This window comes from Balearica regulorum, chromosome 1 (genome assembly GCF_011004875.1).
Source record: "Balearica regulorum gibbericeps isolate bBalReg1 chromosome 1, bBalReg1.pri, whole genome shotgun sequence".
In the NCBI taxonomy this organism is placed as follows: domain Eukaryota; kingdom Metazoa; phylum Chordata; class Aves; order Gruiformes; family Gruidae; genus Balearica; species Balearica regulorum.
The window spans coordinates 203985250-204006955 of record NC_046184.1 but is presented as its reverse complement, the minus strand read 5'-3'; the positions used below and the strand labels follow the sequence as shown (position 1 = coordinate 204006955).

Sequence of the window (21706 nt, the reverse complement as noted above, 5' to 3'; positions counted from 1 at the left end):
AGTAGTTGCTGCTGTCACGAAGACTACAGCAAATGATAACAATTGCTAGGTGACTGGCTGCCTCAAGTAAGCTTCTCCTTTCCATTAATTATCATAGAATCATAGAATCATAGGATACCCTGAGTTGGAAAGGACCCATAAGGATCATTGAGTCCAAATCCTGGCTCCACACAGGACCAGCCGAATCAGAGCATATGACTGAGTGTGTTATCCAGACGCTTCTTGAACTCAGTCAAGCTCGGTGCTGTGACCACTTCCCTGGGGAGCCTGTTCCAGTGCCCAACCACCCTCTCAGTGAAGAACCTTTTCCTAATATCCCCCATTGCAGCTTCATGCCGTTCCCTCGGGTTCTGTCACTGGTCACCAGAGGAGGAGATCAGCGCCTGCCCCTTCACTCCCCCTCGTGAGGAAGCTGCAGGCCGCGATGAGGTCTCCCCTCAGTCTCCTCTTCTCTAGGCTGAACAAACCAAGGGGCTTCAGCCTCTCCTCATACGTCTTCCCCTCTAGACCCTTCACTATCTTTGTTGCCCTCCTTTGGACACTCTCCAATAGTTGTATGTCCTTTTTGTACTGTGGCACCCAGAACTGCACGCAGTACTCGAGGTGAGGCTGCACCAGCGCAGTGTAGAGTGGGACAATCACTTCCCTAGACCGGCTAGCAATGCCGTGCTTGATGCACCCTGGGATACGGGTGGCCTTCCTGGCAGCCTGGGCACACTGTTGACTCATGTATCACTGGGGTTTCTGCGTTTGTTAATAAGCTACTGTAGTTAGCAATCTAAAAATTCAAGGTCTGACTTTATCTGAGATGGCAATTTAGGATCCATTTGTTTACCTAGGTATGAGCCCACTGAAAAGGTCTATCTGGTTCCTATTAGATGCACCACTGAAATTTCCATAACTCTCCTAATGTCACTTATTTCTATTACTGTTCTTTCATTATTACTATCATAAGACTATTCTCGATGATTTGTAGACTAAATCATTAAAGCTAACAGGTCATGTTTTTTAAAATGAAGCTAAAACATTGTCCAGTTAAAACAATCACAATCAATATAATGACTGTAACACAAACACAGCTGGCTGTCTCTGACAAACATGCCTCTATAAACAGAACATTATTACATCAGTAATGAAGTAGCAGACGTGAACAAGATAGCCCTTGTTATTTTCTCAGAGTTCCTTAGGAACAAAGTGACAATAAGTTAAAGCAAAAGCAAAACCCACTTCTCATATAGATCTCTGGAATGTTATGTTACCGTGTAGTATGTGCTTTAGTGCTGTGTTCCTCTGGTTATAAATAAAAGTACTTAAAATACAGCATGGATACTTGTACCAATGCTAAAACTGGATACAAACAAGCAAACTTCTATTATATACAAGCAATTTGATCTTGGTACTCCCCTGTTGGAAACTCCAAGACTCTTAAAGAGAAATTGTCTTTCAAACTGTACATTACAGACAAGGTTCAGTGTTTCATCTCTCCAAATCAAATCCGGTGACACAAAATGTTGATCCCATAAAGATGGAGGGACAAATACAATATTTTTTAGCTCCAAAAGGATTAAATTTGGTTTCTATTCAACTGAACAGGTTAATTTCTATACTGTCATAATTTATGTGGTGCAGCAGTTTTGCTAACTGCTTAATAAATTAGGTCAGGATGTTGTTTCATGTGCAGTCTTGCAGAAACACTCCCACACCATGCCATTTGTTATTCTGACATACGTACTGGGGCATCTCCAGGTTGACCTCAATCAAGGAGCTTACCTAAATGAAAATTAATATTTCTGAAAAAAAAGAACAAATAAAAAAATTAAAAAATGCTTACTCTAAGCTGAGGTCACCAACAGATACAAACACCTGTGCTGGTCCATGGTAGAAGGTAGTATGAGGACAGGAATCAGTGGCAGGGAGTGAAACAAGAGGGAGACTGGATTCTTGTGGTGACAGTGGTTGTTAAAGTCACCCTGAAGTGTATGGAAGTCTACAGACTAATGCTTCTTAACACCTACAGTAATATTGGCCTGTGCCACAAAGACTACTGTCTACCATGTTTCTCAGTACAACTTCATTTTTCCCTTGTGCTCTCCCCTCTGTCCATTGCACCATCCTGTTTTGCGCCATATTATATTCATACTGTGAGTGTTATGCAGAACAATAGGCTATAATACAAACCATACTATTTTCTTTCAATCAACATTTTGTATTCACTCACCAAGTGAATAAGTAGATGATCTAGAAGACATGCGGACTTCCTCTATCAAGCTCTGTGTTGTGGTTACCCATGTCACAACCACATAAACAGAACCTGGGCATATTATTCATATTTAAATCAGTAATAGTGGTCCGTCAGCTGAGCTGCATTAAACCTGAAAGCAACGACATCTCTAGTTTTAGTTAATACTAAACAGAAAACACATTGAAACCTATGGGTCCAGAAGGGTCAGGATATTTTCTGAGCATTTAATGCTTCATTATCTGCTCACCGTCTACAGTTCACAAATGCAGACATTTGTGGTCCCCTTATCTGATTCCCTGCCCCCAGGAGAGCTCATGCACAGTTCTCTTGCTCAAATCTCTGAGTGATCATAAGGCACCTACAGAACTTCTGCTAGCAAGTATCAAAAAAACCAGTCAGGAGCCTAGAAAGAGCACAGACCCATTTACACACATACATACACACACACTCACCTTCCCTCTAGAGAGCATATGCCAATGAACTGACAGAACGACATGTTTAAAACTATCTGGCAACTCAACATTGTGCCTCTATAGTGTGCATTTTCCTTCTGTCATGTCTTCTTTGACTTTGACCACACATAGGCATGTTTTTAAATAGCACTTGGAGGGAGAGCTGATGACTTATACTGCCTGTTCTCCCTTTTTTTTTTTTTCCCAAGAAAAAGTACAAGCAGAGCCTGTAACCCTTCCCTACAAAGGAAACTGAAGAAAATAGAGCAGTAAGTAAAGTAGCAAATAACTGGTCCAAAACAAGAAAAAGAAGGTGCTCCCTTATACAGTGCAGTTAGTTAGTATGTAGAACTCACCACACAGTGCTATGGGTACTACAGTTAACAATAGGTTCAAGGGGTAACTACACAAATTCAGCAAACAGAAATCCAGTGCTGGGATTAAATAGAAAGTTTCTGTAGTCTCTGAGCAATAAACTGCAGGAAGCTAGGACAGTATGGCTTCTTGTCTTCACTAGTATCATAGTTATTCTTAGACATTGCTTTTGTTCCCTGTTGGAGAAAGGATACTGTGAGGTCTGTAATTTACCCGTCTTATATTTTTATATATTTTTATATATATATTTATATATATTTTAATATATATTTTTATATATAAAATCATGTACATACCTAATCATATATATAATTGCAAATAGGTGTCTGACTCAAAAGGTTTTCTTGAACCACAGGTAGAACTGAGGAGAGGTACTAGCTCGTCTTTTGAATCCTTTACACTGGGCAGAAAGATTCAGTAAAGGCACTCCCGTATCTGTAGCTGTTTCCATAGCCCGTAGCAGATTCTGACAGTTTCTGTTATAATCTGTTGTGATCCCCACAGCAGTAAGGAGCACATCGCAGTGGCATGTTCTCTAGGGTTTGGAGGCTGATCAGCTTACCCTAAAAGGTGAACAGCTTTCCTCTGGGTGCCTCATAAACAAGAAAAGCACAGGAACCTCTTCAAAGGACTATTTCTTTTCTCATTCTCTGACCAGGAGTTAGAATAGCTTCAGATTTAGGCCAATAATTTTAATATTTGTAAGTATCACATAGATGTGTGCATGCTGTAACAATGTAGCTTAATAAAAATTCATTTCTGAATATTTTGTTACACGAAGTTGAGTATGGATAAAGATTATTAAATTAGGCAACAGGAAAGTACATCTATAAACTAGAGACAAAATTACATTTGCATTGCTCCTCTGAGTAAAGCCACAATCTATAAGAGACATGGAACCTGATTTAGTGTAGTGGTAATTTACAGTTAATGGATTCATATTTATAAAATCAGTTCACGCCTAAGAGAAAAATACACTAAATAGATTAGTGCAAATAAGCGTAAGGATTAGAAACCGGTCTGAGTTACAATTTTTCTTTAGAATCTGAAGAACTCAGTTGTTCAGACACCTGATCTTGATTTAGGTTCCTTTCTAATAAATATCATAGAATCACAGAATGGTTTGGGTTGGAAGGGACCCCAAAGATCATCTAGTTCCAACCCCCCTGCCATGGGCAGGGACACCCTCCACTAGACCAGGTTGCCCAAAGCCCCATCCAACCTGGCCTTGAACACGTCTAGGAATGGGGGCCTCCACAACCTCTTTGGGCAACCTGTTCCAGTGCCTCACCACTCTAACAGAGAAGAATTTCTTCCTTATGTCTAACCTAAATCTACCCTCTTTCAGCTTAAGGCCATTACCCCTTGTCCTGTAACTCCATGCCCTGATAAACAGTCCCTCCCCAGCTTTCCTATAGGCCCCTTCAGGTACTGGAAGGCCACAATTAGATGTCCCCGGAGTCTTTTCTTCTCCAGGCTGAACAATCCCAACTCTCTCAGCCTGTCCTCACAGGAGAGGTGCTCCAGCCCTCTGATCATCATCAATGTCTGAAATCAAACAACAGCTGTAAAAGAAAATACCATCTGAGTACAAAGTATCAGAATGACAGGGAGATCAACCATTAATTGATTAGCTATGTTGCAGCGCATTCTTCATTAGCAAATTCCAGAGTTGAAATGTCAAAGTTCATTGGCATGAGCTCTTGATGCTGCAGCAACAGCCTATAAACTCTGCAGCAACACTGACTTACTATATCATCACCTATCATCCTCCATATCCAACCCTTCTTGCCTTGCGAAACCTTATACAACTATGGCTCATAGCTGGAGATGAACACTGATGTAAGCCTCATGATTCTGATCGTGAACTTCCACCTACAAGATTAAATAACTGTAAAAAATAGAGCTGAGGAAAATTTTCCCCTGTGTTCTCTAACCCCAGTTTGAAATTCAAGTCATTTAAGATATTTGACAGTACAGCTCAGAACCTTTTTCTAAAAGTAGTTACCCTCTTCTGAATAGTACACACAATAATGTATGAAACATACTTTGCATAGCATATCTTGACCTTTAGAGGGGAAAAAAAAACCCAAGATGCAACTACTTGGAGTTTCAATAAGGCACATATAATCCCATTTAATAGTGCTTTACTACTTGTAAGGCTTAACACTGCTGGGACCAGGAGACCTTGAAATAAAGGCAGGAAACGTCAGATATCTGATTTGGAATAACAGGGCAGTTCATACTTCGTGCAGCTACAATTTCAGGCTGTCTTCAGTCAGGGAAGTGACACCATCAGTATAGAATCAGAATAGTTTGGGTTGGAAGGGACCTTTAAAGGTCATCTAGTCCTATTAGTATTTTAAAAAATAACAATTTCATTAGTGCAAGACCATATGTTTACCTGATTAAATAAAAACTCGTAAATGTCACAATTTAAGAACACTCATACAAACCATTTTTTTTCTTTTAAAAAAGTGCCACATACCATAATTTCACTAAAAAACCTTACAAACTAAGGGAAGACTGTCTGCCTCCACCTCTTGTCAACAAGGAAAGTAGTCACCAGCAGCAGTCACTAGCTCACACCCCCAAAGCAAAGAGCCCGGGCGGAAGAGGCAGGACTCTCCAGTACAGTTACGCATTTCGGAGCTCCAGCAAAAGCCCAGCTGCGGAACCGCAGGGGCCGTGACTCCAGCTGACCACAGCCGACCACTGTAGGTAGCTGCAGCATGTAAAAGACTGCGTAAATCTGTGAAATGCTGGGTAAACCTAACTTAGCAGCCTTTAGCAACAGCACCTCACGGAGTATTCTGGTTTGCTTGCTAGAATAGGCAGATCTGTGGGACACTGCACACAGGGACAAGAAAAAGTCCTGGTTGAATATTGTTGACAAAAAAAATGGAAAGGAGAAAGAAAATTTAAGCAATGCTGGGCAAAGATATATTTAAGTTATGCCTCAGATATGAAGAGATGTCCTATTATGGTCCTGAGGCATTAGTCTTCTGATAACAGTGGAGTTGCATTTTTAAAGATTAATTTCACTTCAGCTTGTAAAGCTGCCACATTTGGGATGACATTTTAAAAGCAGAGAAACTTCAAAATCTTGCTACTATTGGCCCTCTTCAGTTTATTTTAATTGTACCTTTCTACCTTTTACCACAGTCCTTGTTCATTCTGCTGGGTTTTTTTCCTAAACTGAACTCTGCTTTCTGACATCTCTGATAATTAACCTCATTTGTGAAATGCTTCTCCCCAAGCACCTTCTTAACTCATTCATTTATTTTTAAAGGCACACTAATTAGAGACAATACTGTCACCTACTTCATCCATATTCAAAATCTGCCAGCAGATATTAATAAATTTCCTGGAAATAATAATATACAATAAAATTAAAATACTAGAACAAAAATTGAAAAATAATGCATCGTTCTTCCCAATCCTTTGGGTACTCCAGTTTTATGTGTAAAACAAAAGCTATTTAGGGCAGCAATGGGCTGCACTTTATGTGGTTTGAGCCTAGAAGACAGCTGTTAAAAACAATCAAGCAAACCAGAACATGCCAAAAAGGCACCCTACTTTACATTCCCCAGGGAATGCACACAGGGGAAACGTCGTACAAAATCTGCATGGAGATACACCAGATTCTGGCAGACAGATAGCTACCTACCCAGGTAGTCAGGGCTCAAAATCTCTTGTCTTATAGTTGTAAGAAATAAATGTAGGGGGTTTACCTCTAAAAACCAACAATCCCAACCAGATTACATTTGCAGCAAAAAAAGATCATCTACCATTTCCATTTCTGATTCTTTGAAATATGGAAGGCATGTATACTTTCCCAGAGCACATGGTACAATTTTTTCAGGATGCAGGACAGCGTTTGTCTCTCCTCTCTGTATTATTACCACTCTTCAACTGTCTTTCACCTCTGAGACAGGGAGAAGTCCAGCAGTATAATAAAATCCCCCTTCTGACAGGAATAGGCTGATGGATGACTCCGTTCTTAACTTCTATCCATTATGAAAAGATCCATCTATGGCTGTTTCTTGGTTCCTGGGAATAATCCTATTTCATCTTCACTCAGCGCCATTTTACAACAGCTCATAATTTCCAGCGAGGAATCTTGTGAAGTGATTTTAGAAAACATAAATATGCTATCTCCAAGGAATATCACTTAGCTGATACAACATTTTTATAGTACTTAAAAAGGACTTCAGAAAATTAACAAGGCGTGCTCTCTTGTTTTCAAACTCTCCTGGCTATTGATAGATAAATCAACTATTTGCAGGGATTCTCTGATTCCTCAAACCACGGAAACTTCAAAGTGTTCATATAACAAACAATTTATCAAAATAAAATATTATAGTTATATATAGTGCATATAGTTGTTTTTCCGCGAACCATTCTTTCCCTTTGAACAATCCAGCAGCAGAACGAACGATGGCCATTGAAGTACAAAAACTGGAAATAACACAGAGGGAACACAAGCTCTGTGTCTAGATGGACTTGCCATACAGAGCTTGGATTCACTTTCCATTTCCAAGAATGCCAAATTTCCATTCGAACATTTTGTAGCAAGCAGTGCTAAACCTGTACAAAGAGTAGGCCATCTTTTAGCACTACTGTGATGGGTTGACCCCGGCTGAAGGCCAGGTGCCCACCAGAGCCGCTCCATCACTCCCCCTCCTTAACTAGACAAAGGAGAAAAGGTATAACAAAATGCTTGTGGGTCGAGATAAGGACAGGGAGAGATCACTCACTAATTATCGTCATGAGCAAAACAGACTGGACTTAGAGAGAGGAAATTCATCTAATTTATTACCAAGCAAATAAAACCGAATCTTAAAACACCTCCCCCCACCCCTCCCATCTTCCCGGGCTCAACTTCACTCCCGGCTTCAACCTCCGCCCCCCTCAGCGGCACAGGGGGACAGGGAATGGGGGTTACGGTCAGTTCATCACACGCTGCTTCTGCCGCTTCTTCATCCTCAGGGAGAAGACTCCTCTCATCGCTCCCCTGCTCCAGCGTGGGGTCCCTCTCACGGGAGACAGTCCTTCACGACCTTCTCCAACGTGAGTCTCTCCCACAGGGTGCAGACCTTCAGGAGCAAACTGCTCCAGCGTGGGTCCCCCACGGGGTCACAAGTCCTGCCAGCAAACCTGCTCTGGCCTGGGCACCTCTCTCCACGGGGCCACAGGTCCTGCCAGGAGCTTGCTCCAGCATGGGCTTCCCACGGGGTCACAGCCTCCTTCAGGTGCCTCCACCTGCTCTGGCGTGGGGTCCTCCATGGGCTGCAGGTGGAATCTCTACACCCCCTCATCCTCCCTCCATGGGCTGCAGGGGGACAGCCTGCCTCACCATGGTCTTCACCACGGGCTGCAGGGGAATCTCTGCTCCGGCGTCTGGAGCACCTCCTGCCCCTCCTTCTGCACTGACCTTGGTGTCTGCAGAGTTTCTTACATCTTCTCACTCCTCTCTCCGGCTGCAAAAGCTCTCCCTAACTGTTTTTTTCGCTTTCTTAAACATGTTATCACAGAGGCGCTGATTGGCTTGGCCTTGGCCAGTGGCGGGTCCGTCTTGGAGCCGGCTGGCATTGGCTCTGTCAGACACAGGGGAAGCTTCCAGCAGCTTCTCACAGAAGCCACCCCTGTAGCCCCCCCAGCTACCAAAACTTTGCCATGAAAACCCAACACAGCTACTGATCATTTTTTATGTAATAGCACGTGTATTATAGTGAGTGCAGACAATAATTACTTTCTCTGCAGAGTAAAAAGGGGGAAAAAAAGAACCACAATCGTTATTCTTCATTAGATTTACTAATCACCTCAAGCAATTAGTTGTGAAGACTGTTTAATTAAGCTTATAAAAACCACATTCATTCCCTTATTCCTTTTAAAGAATTCCATTTTCTTGCCTTTTTTGTTTGACTGAGCTTTCACAGATTACTGATGATGCAAGAGGAATCAGAACATGACAAGTCCCCAGATGGATCTTCCTGATGTAAATTCCTGATTTTACCTACCATCATCATGAACATACTTTGTGAACATGCAACTGTGATATAAAGATGAAGTAGATATATGGAGACTGAAAAGAATCAGTTTGACATCGCCTGTGCAAGTAAAAGGCACTCTAAAATACTTCAGGCTGTGCAAGGTTAAACTGTATTTACCTACAACTAAACCATTGCTGTCTATCTCCAGCTCTGTTCTGCTTAGTAGGAAATTTCTCTTTGTATTACACTAAAAAACTGTCTCACAATACAAACAATAAATCTACCTACAATCCATGTGAGTCTTGACCTTCCAGGAATACATAAAAAAGTGAACTTATGCTAACACACTGGGATGAAGCAAGGTAATTATGTCCACAAAAGCTGTCATCAAACAGGGTTCCAAATACTTAGAAACCCTCTGTTAAGGAGAAGAGCACCACAGGTCTAGGCCACTCCACTCAGAATGCTTCGCTGGAGCAGAAGCCAGTGGAGTGGCCATTCCACCTCCTTGCTGAGCGCTGAGCTTTGACTTCCATTGGTTCATTGGTACGTCGGTTGCTGTACACAGAAAAATCAGTGGATGCAAGATAGTCTGATATGTAAATAATAAAGTGGAATATCAACTAGGAGAGAATGATAAAAAAAAAACCCTGTCAATTTACTCTAGGGGTTTGTGCAATGCTTCAGTTCCACACTGATACAGGGTATTAAGCAAATGTATTGGACAATTTTAGAAGGTATCGAATCAACCTGTTCAACTCCCCAGCTTATTCAACATTAGTCAAGTTGTTCAATAGTCCAGGCTCACTTTGAATTGCTTTTTCTAGTAGTAAGCAGAGAAAGTGAAATATCCCAAAGTTGAAACTTCAGTTGTTTATGCAAAAAATCAAAATCTCCTCACATACCACTTGCACACTGCCCAAAGAAAACCTTTCTATAGAGATACCTGATTATCTGCACATAGAAGACAAGCAACAGAAAATGATCTCTACTCAGAAAATCAAAGTGAAAGCATTCCAGTACTTAACACTGAAGGGGGAAAAGTATCCAATTATCTCATTTGTGGAAGCAGAAAAGGTAATTCAGATCACCTAGAGCTTTGCTGAATTTAGCTCAAAGAAGCTAGTGTCCGGTGTAACTGTTACCCTCTCCTTACCTTGCTACAAATCTCATTGCAGCTTGACTCTAGAGTGGTATCTTTGGAAACACAGCCAGAACTACATTTCCTTATCCACATTTCATGTATATTGTATAAAATTTCCCATTTCCTTTTTTTTTTATATGACCTAAATAAAGAACTCTTGTAAGCAAAGAATGAGCTTTTTCTTTTTTCTAAAAATACTTTACATTTTACCTATAAATAAGTAATAGTGATATGAAGCATCAAGGCCAAGTTCACTGTGAAAAAACTAGTTCAGCTATCCAAAAAAGTGAATAGATTCATTTAATGCCACCCTTAGTTTCAGAATGGGTGAATTTCTTACTGAAGCACTTTTTGTGTCCCCTTAAAGCTGTGCAATTCCTGGCACTAACAGAACTAAGTTAAAAATAAGGTGGATGAACTTTTTTGAGGTCTGCATGCTTTTGGATATTTATTGTGTTTTCTATTTCTCAAAACATAACACAATAATGGAAAAGACTACTGGGGGAAAAGGACAGACACTACGAGAGAGCCTGAGAAGAATCATGCAGAAGAGAATAGACTTCTGTTATCCACTGTGAGAAAATTTACACAAACAGTTAAAGAATGAAGAGCAAATTAAAAATAACTTCAAGATCCAATAAAAGGAAAAGATGAAAAAAAGTAGAAACAGTGGAAATAATAGATACAAAGAGATGAATACTCAATGTTCCTTATAAAAACTCATTCAATTTTACCTTTCTTCTGATTAATGCAGTTTGGATGGAGAACAGCACAGTGCCCTAGAATTACTAGCAAATACAAAATGTGGGGACCTTGTTCTCAGGCCTTCATACACAACTTGTACTATTTGTCCTGCTCTCTATTCATCTGTTTCTACACTGGTTTCTAACCAGGAGTCCTACAAAACTTCTGAAAATTAGGCCACAGATTTTAATTGAATTTGTTGTATTTCTTTTTTACTTTATTTCATTCTGTGGACAGGTCACTAATAGCAAAAGTATGCTCATATGCTGTGTCAACCTCATCTTTTCTAAGAAAATAAATGTGTTTTCATTGCTATAGCAGGCAGAAAATAAGTTTAATATGTTACATTCCCCTTCTCTGCATCATCAATCATAACAGTCTATTTATCATGGTCTAACTCTTCAGTGTTTCTTTGCATAACTTTTCATGTGTACTGCACCTCTGTTGAAATTGTTGTTTACTGTAATTGCTAGAGCAATCATGACAGCTTTACAATAGCAGTAATGAACTTGTTGAAAGGATGCTAAACTTAATTGCAAACTGATTAGAGAAGAAAAACAACCCCAAGACAGAGACCACATATTTCCTTTCACTTCTGCTGCCTCAGAGGCAAGTTTTTTTCAAGTTTTTGACTCATTTCAGTTAACAAAAAAAAAAGAGAAGCAAACATTAACATAAGGCAGGGAAAGGAAAAATACTTTTAAATGAGTTACAGTCAGAAACAAATAAAGATCAAATATCAAACAATATCATTGGAACAACGTCAGTCTTCATTGGAGATCTTCTCTTAGAGAAAAAACTGAATGAAGTCTGAGAGAGTTTTCTAAGTAGGACTTGCTGGACTGGCCCATAAAAAATTGGCTGAATGACCTAAAAGGGTTGTGTTATCATTCCACAACTGTATCAGGAAGCACTGTTGACAAGAAGGAAAACAATGTAAGAAATTTGACTCACAAACATACTTCTCATGCTGGCACCTGGATTATTTAAGGCACTTAAAAAATGAGAAGATGGCAGTTGATCCAAAGGGGAAAAATGTTCTTTAAATAGGGCAGAGCATGAGAAAATTCAAGGAAAAGTTAACAACCAGGACCTCAGGTCAGGAAATTACTCAAGAATACAAACTTGGTTTCCTGAAGCAATATATGATCTTGGATGTCTCTCTGCAAAACTAAAATCCATGGGTGTCAGAGGTGGCCTGAATCTGGATCACACACACTCCAGGAGAGTGCACTCTTGGGCCCTTTCTGGCTGCATGTCCTCCTCCTCCTTTTGCATGATTGAACCAACATTTTTCCACAAGGAAAGAAAACAAAAGAAATGAAAACAAACTGCTTTGCTCTGTTCAAACTCTATGTTTCTTGTTTTACTTGAAGAATTCTTGTGCCCTACAAAACATTTCACTGGATTTCAATGCCAGTGAAAGTACCCTGTCCAAACTCATCACGTCTGCATATTTAGAGGGAACCCTCACGCTATACCACCAGCTACAGAGATACAAAGAAAAATAAAATAATCTTTTTGTGTTCTCCATTCCCGGAAGTACAGAGACTAGCAAGGTGGCCTAAATGTGCTTCTCCGGAATAGTGAAAGATTTACAGACCTGTTGATATACATCTTTGAAACACCACTCCTCAATAGCCATGCTGCACAAGCTGTATGTAGGAATCCTTGTGGATAAATGGACTGCAAGAAAAGGAACAAATATACAGCTCCTGGTTGAAGCTTCAGTCCCTCTCTGGCATAACAGGATTACACTGCTTCTACTCACAGCTGTACTGCTACATTCAGGGTCTGAAATAGCAGGTGGTTAAGCATTTCGGTTATTATTTTCACATGAGATTACATCAATGACATATAAGGAAACAGTCTGAACCTGTTGCTTTCTTAGATAGCCAAAATTCACATTACCTCTTACCCCAGAAAGGCTTTTTACACCTATCATCACTTCCACAAAATCACTGAAGACCTGCAAGCTGACCTCCCAGGTCAATTAGTCTTTGAGGGGAGAAAAAAAGAAAGTTAGTAAATTGGAAAAAAGAAACTTGTAGATGTCACTACTTGGAACTTGGAACTGCCCTGGACATCCATAATCCATTTGTCTTTACAGCTGATTCTGTTTCCCTCAAAAAAGTAACCAATTAAGCTGATTCTGCTTCCCTCAAAATAGCAGCAATTCAAATCCAAGACCCACAGACAAGAAAGGAAAAAATTCCCGTTGATGTTAACACATTTAGGATAGGACCAAAAGAACTTAACAGATGAAGCAGCTTATTTTCTAGGGCAATTTTTTTTGTGGGTTTTTTGTGGTGGTTTGTTTTGGTTTTTTTTTTGTCCTGAAGTTCATCAGTGAGGAAATGTAAGGTCTCAGTGACTGCAGGCATGGAGCAAATCCCTTAATTTGGGATTCTCTGTAGACTCACCCGTGCAAAGTTTAAAGGAATCTTAAGTGCTTTGCCTAGCATCAAAATGACACATTCTAATCCTGATCGTGAAGTTCACAAGCTAGTTGCCAAATTGCCATCTTTGTGCCTTAAAAGGAAAAATGAGTCTCGTGTTAGCATCTCATACTTGGTATTAGAGGCCCTGAGATGTAACAATCAATTTTCGTCTACTTTTGCTTCAGGAAACAATATCATTGTGACACCAGATCCCTAAGCAACAGTGCACTTTTCTTCAGGCTTTGCAAAAGCAAAACTTTTAGAGACTGAATAATAAATATTACAGAATAGTAAAATGCAATGGAGTAAAATGCAAGCTCTTACATCCATGTGGCAGTAAGCATTGCTATGTTTAGGGTGGGTTTTTTGTTCAACACTGTCAGAAGCTAAATAATGTTCCCAAATCACCTGTTCTGCTAGGATTAAAGAAGTATGTCCTAAATGCTGTCCTTAGTAAAGAACTAATAAATGTCCTGTGTTTTGTGAAACATTACTTCTCGCGTTCTATTTCCTGAGCTTCTGAAATTGCTTTTGTGATGGGCAGCCACAGCGCTTTGCATGGGGCACCTGTATCTGGTGATGACTGCGAACACTGAAACCCCTTTTGCCACTACGCCAGAATAAAAACTCACATCCATTTCATGTGCACTGAATTCAATGACATGACAGAAGTTATTTGACAATACTACACATAACTAAATGAATTTCACTCATTTTATGAGAAAGCTTTTGCCCTTATGATTATTTACTGATGTAGTATTTAAAGCCTCCTAATTCTTATTTTGCAACACAGGCAACCCCACAAGTATCTCTCTGCTTAAATGTCTCTAAATATCTCGTCAATCTGTTCTTTTGAGGGCACTACAGGCTCCTTCCTAAAGCTATCATATACACACATTTTAGGCCACAGGAAATTTCTGTTCACCAGTGGATTCCACTTCATTCCTTTAACATCTATATTTGAACCTTTTCACATTTAGATAGGGGAAATGAGCAAGGGAGGGACGTGTATGCATTTGTGTGTTAACAAGGTGTGCAGGAATCAGGATGCGAAAACCAGTGTCTAAGGAACAAGCACTGCAATTGTTTCCAATGCTAAAGTCCAGACACTTGGCAATAACTTGGGAGAAATATCTAAATATATCATCAAATTCAAATCACAAACTTAGTGGAGCTTAGCATGATTGAGTCTATAATGTTAAAAATTTATTTCTAAATTAATGCTTTATTTTTCTAATTAGAACTCAAAGAACAACAAATTCCTTATCACCTCTTGTTTTGATTTTATTTGTTAAATGTTGTTAATAGAACTTATCAAACTCATCTTCAATCACCTTCCTTTGAATGGTTGAATTTTTGAAGGACTGTTTGGACGCCAGCAACTCTGCCTATAAGGACTAAATCAGCCTTTGGTCCTCATGCTGTTACACAGCAGATTCCAACACACCTGAGCAGAATGCCCCAAGCATTTCCAAGTACTCCCTGAAAGGACTCAGGACTATGATTCATTCACGTTTCTACTGCTAATGAGATCTGGAGGGAGCTCTTTTGTCAAGCATGCTCTCTCCTGTTGTACACAGTCTACATTACTACACTACGTCTTTCTGACTCAAGCTGCACAAGAAATCCACTAGTGAGAAACATACTGTATGTCAGTATGGTGTAGTTTTCTTCAAAAAAATTTAAACATTAGTCATTCAACACAGTAGAAAATAATCTGTCATCTTTTAATGGAGTATACTCATGTTGACACCAGAACTCACTTAGAAAATGAGATAATGTCTAATCATACCCATTATGTGTGACACAATCAGATGGGATTGATTTGACTAAATATAGATATACACAATGCAGACATCTGCAACTGAGCTAGGCACCCCAAAGCACCACCACAGTTGACGGATAGAAATAAGCCCTTCCACAGCATGATTCATCGCCCCCAGTAAATGTCCAAATTGAATTGCACATTAGAAATGCCTATTTATCTCCACTGATTATAAAATGAGCTAAGCATGCCTACATATACTTCACTAAAGTTATCTGAGAAGATTAAGACAATTTCATGTTCTGACTCAAGTCTACACTAATTGGTCCAAGAAAGGTAACACCTCTATCCACAAACCTTACCTTGCCAACATCCTTAAATCATTCTGACTATCACAACATTGCCTCTGGAACCTGAAGGATACTAGTTTTTCAAACTGTGCCTCTATCTATAAAGTAGAATACATAGAACTATGCTTGAAGTCATACCAGTAATCAGATTTAAAGCATGGATCCCAGAGGTTTACATAAGAACCAATGCCCTCTTAAAAACACAGTTTTCTGATACTCAGTCTAAGCTTTTGCAAAAGGTCAAATAATGATGTGAAAATTCCCCGGGCAGTTAGATTTGTACCATGTCAGCATAAGCTAGATAAAGCCAAACATCTCTTTGGATCTGATCCAAGTGTTGCTGACTTGTGTGGGAACTGGTCTGGACCTTTAATGCTCAAAAAGGGTCTGAAAAGTCCTGTGATAAGATGAAGTAATACTATCTGTTTGGAAGAGATGAACCACTTAAAATAAGCAGGCATCTTAATTTAGATACCACACTGTATTAGAACATCAATATTAAAAAAACAAAACAAAAAATCCAAAACACAAAAACCAACTGGGATAAAACTCTTACTTCATCAAAGACAAAATTTCAAAAGTTTTGCTGCTTACTTTAACGAGGCTGGAATTTCACTGTATGACTTGGCAATGATCAAAATTACAACTCTTAGAAGACAAATGTATTCTGCTCTGCTGCACTATGTAAAACATAAGTCAATATGTGTAAATTTAGAAAAATATTGCATATCACATTTTTGGTAGAGGTGTGCATGTGATTTTAACCCTATAATTAAGATATAAATGTTCACAGATAACTGGAGATTTAAGTTTTACTGACTTGTAAGAACTTACTGGCATATGTTTCATTATATTTCTACAGGAGACAAAGACAATAGATAAATTCTAAGTGAATTACTGAAACAAAATTTAAAATGTGATTACTAATGCAAATTGGCAAGAGAATAAACTTTGTGAATGAAACAATCAATTAGTATATCTTTCACAGCATTTAAAATAGCCACATTCTATCGCTACTCTATACCCTCTTTCAAAACCCATAGAAGAGATCTTTCAAAGACTTTATGAAATACTTTGATCCCATTTTAAAAATTTTCTGCAATTTTAAACCACAGATTTCAGAAGCAGCTTTGTTTTAGTTTACAATCTTCATAGGCATTTGTGGTTGCCTATCTTAGCACTGTGGTTTCAGCAGATAAGTATAAAGAACTTAAATCAGAAAGTTGTTTAAGATTCATCTTTTCATATAAATAACTTCTATTACATGAGGCTAGATTTGAATGATCATGTCCAATCTTTCATGGTAACCTAAAAACAAGTAGCACTGCAATAAAGTATGAGACTGAGGCAATGAGAAAGTTAAGAATCTTCTCCTCCTCTAGTAAATTCAGACCTGAAAAGTGAAGGCAGGTTTCTTGAACGTTCCCCAAAACCATTCCCTGAGGACTACATAGCACCAGTGAGATTACAAGGATACAAGGATTTATACTTCAGTATAACCACTTCGAATCCACTCTATGCTATCAAAAAATGTGGGAAAGATCCTTGCCTAGCTAAAAGTATCATACTTCATGGAACTTCAAGAATCTAACTTCTCAATTATAAGTAGTCTCTTGGTCTGTATTCATAAGAAATTACTTGGCGTTCTCATTTTAATTCTGCAGGTACTATTAGCATATATGCACTTAATGTTTTTGGCTGTCTACTAAATCAGGCATTTCATATGCATAGTATAAATGGCTTACTGTTCCCCCAGAGAACCGCTGTATGGGTGTGTATACACAGTCCTTCACACATGGATGCCAGCTTGGCCTGGACTTGCTCTTAGCTTGTAAATGCCATTGGTATGGTGCAGCATTTGGGTTACGAGCTCAGCTGGAAGGCAGACGGCTCAGACTGAACTTTTGGGTTAGCTGTGGTTACTCAGCTTTGCAGTTGATGGAGGTTCACATCAGGCCAGCTTAGAAAGTCAGCAGAATGAACGCTCGCCTGCGGGCAAAGATTAAACAGATGCCAGAGTTTCATTTTTGATGTCCATTAATGTGTCTGCCCAGAAACTTCAATGTGGCTGTTTCTACTACATGAGGAAAAAGAAGAATCTCCAGTGATTAAAGGTGTATGATCTATTCTTCTTCTACCATTACATTAATTTAATTAACGCACTGAACTGTCATTTATCAGTAACATATTGATTACAATCTTTGGCCCCCACCAAAACATTCCTTTCCTTACAGTTTTGTTTTGATTTCACATTTTAAAATATTTTCAAAGCCTTTGTTTCTTCTTACTGCTCTATTTTTCCATTAAGCCAGTGCTTACCTTCCTGAACAGGTGAAAGACTGCAAATTACCTACATAGGAGGATTCAAAAGACCCAAGGATTCTGACATGGCCATTAGTCAGGATGAAATTGCTGTGCTTTTTTGGGTGACTTTTCCTCACTTTCTGTTTCATTTTCTGGAAAATATCTTAACATATCATTTAACAATTGTAGTCCTAGAGATATCATTGTTGGTTGAAACTTCAATTTCTTTCAATTGTTTTAATTTTCCGTTCGTCAAACTCCCTCCTGTTTACAAAATCGACAAGTTTCACACACACATTACTGCAGACACCTCCCTTCTTTTATTAAGTACAAACTATATTTTAACTGTAAAATAATATTTACATTTTTACATTGTGAACAGCATGTCCAGAAAAAATAGATGGCTAATTTTTTTCTAATAGGTGTAAATCTGAATTGATTAAAAAGGAATTAAAGAAGACTGAAAAAAAAGCTGCTTCTAATTCTAGTAGAAAGGATTTTTTTTAGTTTAGGAACATTATATATTCATAATGGCTGTGAAACCTCAGGTTTTTTTGTCTCCCTCTCCTCTCAAATCCATCAATAACAGCACAGCATTTTTTCCTCCTCTGTTTCGTTCCATCGCTTGTCTTTGGAAATATATGGGGGAAAAACAAAAATCTTGTCATTCAGCTAGCCATGTTTCCTGGGATATGCAAGGTTTATTATTTGTTTTGGAAACACAGGAGCTTTATTAGGATTATTCTTGGGCATCTGCTCTCTCCACATTTTTCTTTCAGGACCCAATGTGCTTTTTTCAACTTTTTGTGAGTACCCTGGAGCTTCACAACAAAACACCTGCAAACAGAATCAGTAGGTATTTGGAACCAAAACAAAATTTATACTTTTGTCTCCCTCATAAACCTGTTGATTACAAAGGTACTGTGTTTTCTTACACGTCTGGACAGCATCTCACACAAAGAGTTCCTGCTCAATGACTAGAGTCCTTACGCTATATCTGTACTAATAAATGAATAAGTGCCAGGGAATGTTCCTGGGCAGCAGAACTCCGTCGTCTGTACAGCTAAATTGTTAGCATGGTCCCTGGTATGTTTTTGGGCTTAGCCAACTTGCACTCCCAAATATTCCCACGCACTGCTCAGGAGTTAACCCAGGCCATAGAAAATTTCCATTAGGCAGTCTGAATGCTGCCACCCTGTTTTGGTAACTAACAGTTTAATAAATGGTCACGGGCTGTTCAGCATCAGCTCACATCAGTGGCCCCAGCACACTTCATTTTTTAGTGTCGATAAGAACCTTAGAGCTCTTCCCAGTTCCCAGATGTGCATCCCATTGATACTCTAACTCCACGTCAGAACAAGACCCAAGAACTCATAATTTTCTTCAGATTTCATGCCCGCGTAAAAGAAAGTAAATGACAGTCTGCTGGCTGGAAGGCAACCACAGCATGCTCCAGACAGGTCCTCAGTCTGGACAGGGACAGGACCAGGACGACGCACACAGCAGAAAGCTCCTGCCATTCTGTTTCTCTATAGCCTTACATAATATGTCCCTTTCTGAGCATAAAACAATTATTTTAGCTCTCGTTTCTTGCATTAAAGTCTGTATTTTCTTGGGAAATTACTTTCCCTATTCTTTCAGAGAATTTTCTGGTTTACCTGTTTTTAACAAGGGGAATATCCATACCACGCCCAACAGTAAGAAGATAATCCATGTTTAACAAGCAAAAATTCCCATAAAAGAAACTTTTGCATAGCACAAAGAAACAGTTTATGAATCTCACATGTGTCTTGATCTGTGGATAATGCTTCTTTCAGTCATAATCTGACTGCTACTTAGATCTTCAGGAAATCTCATTCCACAATCCCTTGTACAGAAGCAATTTTCATCTTCTTCAAACCAGTAGTTCTACACAGTTAATATAGCCACACTCCCATCAGCAGCATATCAGAGCTCTGAGATGATGAAGATAATGAAAAAGCTGTGACAATATGCACAGTGGGTGTGTGCTGCAGAGACCTACAGCCTGCACTGCACAAAGCCAGCCTAGAGCTACCATGCTGGCTCAATAACTGAAGTTACCGAGTCCACAGGACTACTGTAGTGTTCCAAGACTCTGGATACATGAGAAATGACTGACTCCAGCAATGGGCCAATACCTACGTACCACGTTGTGTACAGCTATGTCTCTCTGGCAATACTGACTGGTGCTGAGATGGTCATTCTGCAGGAGCCAGCTTTGATCTGTCCTGGGTTGTGAGCTCCAGTTCAGTACAAGCCATGGCAGAGTAGGATACCTCCATCCACACTGAGGTATCCATCACTGCCGAACTACATCAATTCACAGATTTAAACCTCAGCCCTACAAACGCAAAAACTTTGTAAGTGGTTTCAATAAACTTACAGAGGGGGTATCATTTGGAGGGGTACTGTTTAGGAAGTACCATATAGAGGAGTTAATGGAAGTAAAATATCCATTAGAAATACTGCAAACTGAAAAAAAAAAAAAAATCATAAATTCTACCTAGAACACCATGAATAACTTTTCAATGAAATACTATCACACAATAAATTCATAAGTGTTCCTCAGGCCAATTTCTCTTTTTTGTTATCGTGACATATTTTGATTTTATTAGAAGGATTCAAGAACACATTTCCACTTGTGTCGTACAACTATAAATACATTCCCTTTCAGTGCACTGTCAGAGATAATTTTTTTCAATGGTTATATTATGACTATAATATCCAGCTAAATTAAACTGTCACAGGAAATGTATTTATTAAGACTAAGTCAAAACTCGGCATTGAGTGAAGTCCAGAGAGTTATGGTTCCCTCCGAGCCTGCATAGGAGAGTTCCTTTCCTACAAAACCAAATGGAGACAGGAGGGACATGGGGAAGGTGGGGGTGGAGGAAGGACACTGTGATCCTGAAAGCTTCCAGGACATGTTTCAGATGCACGGCTTTGGAAGTGAGCACTGACCAGTTTAGACAGAGTAAAAGAGTATCAGCTACTTCTTCAGGCTTTTCTTCTAGAATTAGCATGGAGCAAACTTAAGCTCAATGGAAAACTTCTGGAGGAAGGAAAACCAGTACAGCAACAGAGGTATTGGGGGATCAGGCAGAGCACTTGTTTCTTACCAGCAACGAACTCTGTATTTACAACTTTGCCAGGTCAGGACTGGCTGAGTGCTTGGGGGAGCATACACACACAATCTAAAACAATCAAATTTCTCTGTCATTTCTTCTGTATCTTTTCCCTTTCTAGAGCGAAAGAAAGTTTGCTTTTGCAGAACAAAGAAACATGTTCTTTTCATTGGCACTAGCTGGTACAAAATATTTCACAATTTTTCTCAACTGTTTGCATTGCAGGCCTGTGAGACTAATCCTCAGCTACATCTACACTAGTAAAAATGCCCATGAATGTTTCAGGTCACTCATGCCGGTTGACATCTAGTAGTCAACAAGTACGACCATTGTTATCAGTTCTAGCAAACTCTCTCACTGTTGAAAACAGAGTGGCTGCATGAAAACCAACAACTGGGAACAGTTCCAACAACATTCTTAATTCCCAAACTGTGAAGGGAATTGTTTGGGAGACTGTAGATAGCTTAGGCAAAAAGCACGCCAGGGAACTTTCCAATGTGTTACTCAGAAAGAATTGGTTGAAGATATGAAAGTCAACAACAGTCTTGTCTGCAGGGACTGTGAGGTTGTGCAGTTCAAAACCCTGAAAGAAGGCAGCAAAACAAACAGCAGAATTAGAGCCTTGGACTTCAGGAGAGCAAACGTGAGCTTGTTCAGAGACCTGCTTAGCAGCATCCCGTAGAAGGGCAAGTAAGTCAAGAACTTGTTGATCTTCAGGACATCCTCCTCAAAAGTATGGAAACATCC

General features: G+C 39.4%; 1 protein-coding gene across 2 annotated transcripts in view; it reads right to left on the bottom strand.

The window, feature by feature from the left end:
* Nucleotides 1-21706, bottom strand: part of TRPC6 (transient receptor potential cation channel subfamily C member 6) — a 108491-nt gene that overhangs the window by 55465 nt on the left and 31320 nt on the right. The window contains exon 1 of one of the 2 annotated variants that reach the window (XM_075742326.1): nucleotides 17860-17933. The exons of the other annotated variant lie outside the window; for it this stretch is intronic. The gene's annotated coding sequence lies outside the window, so the exon portion shown is untranslated. Of the gene's footprint in view, nucleotides 1-17859; nucleotides 17934-21706 lie in introns of those variants that run through there. 2 annotated transcript variants of the gene reach the window in all.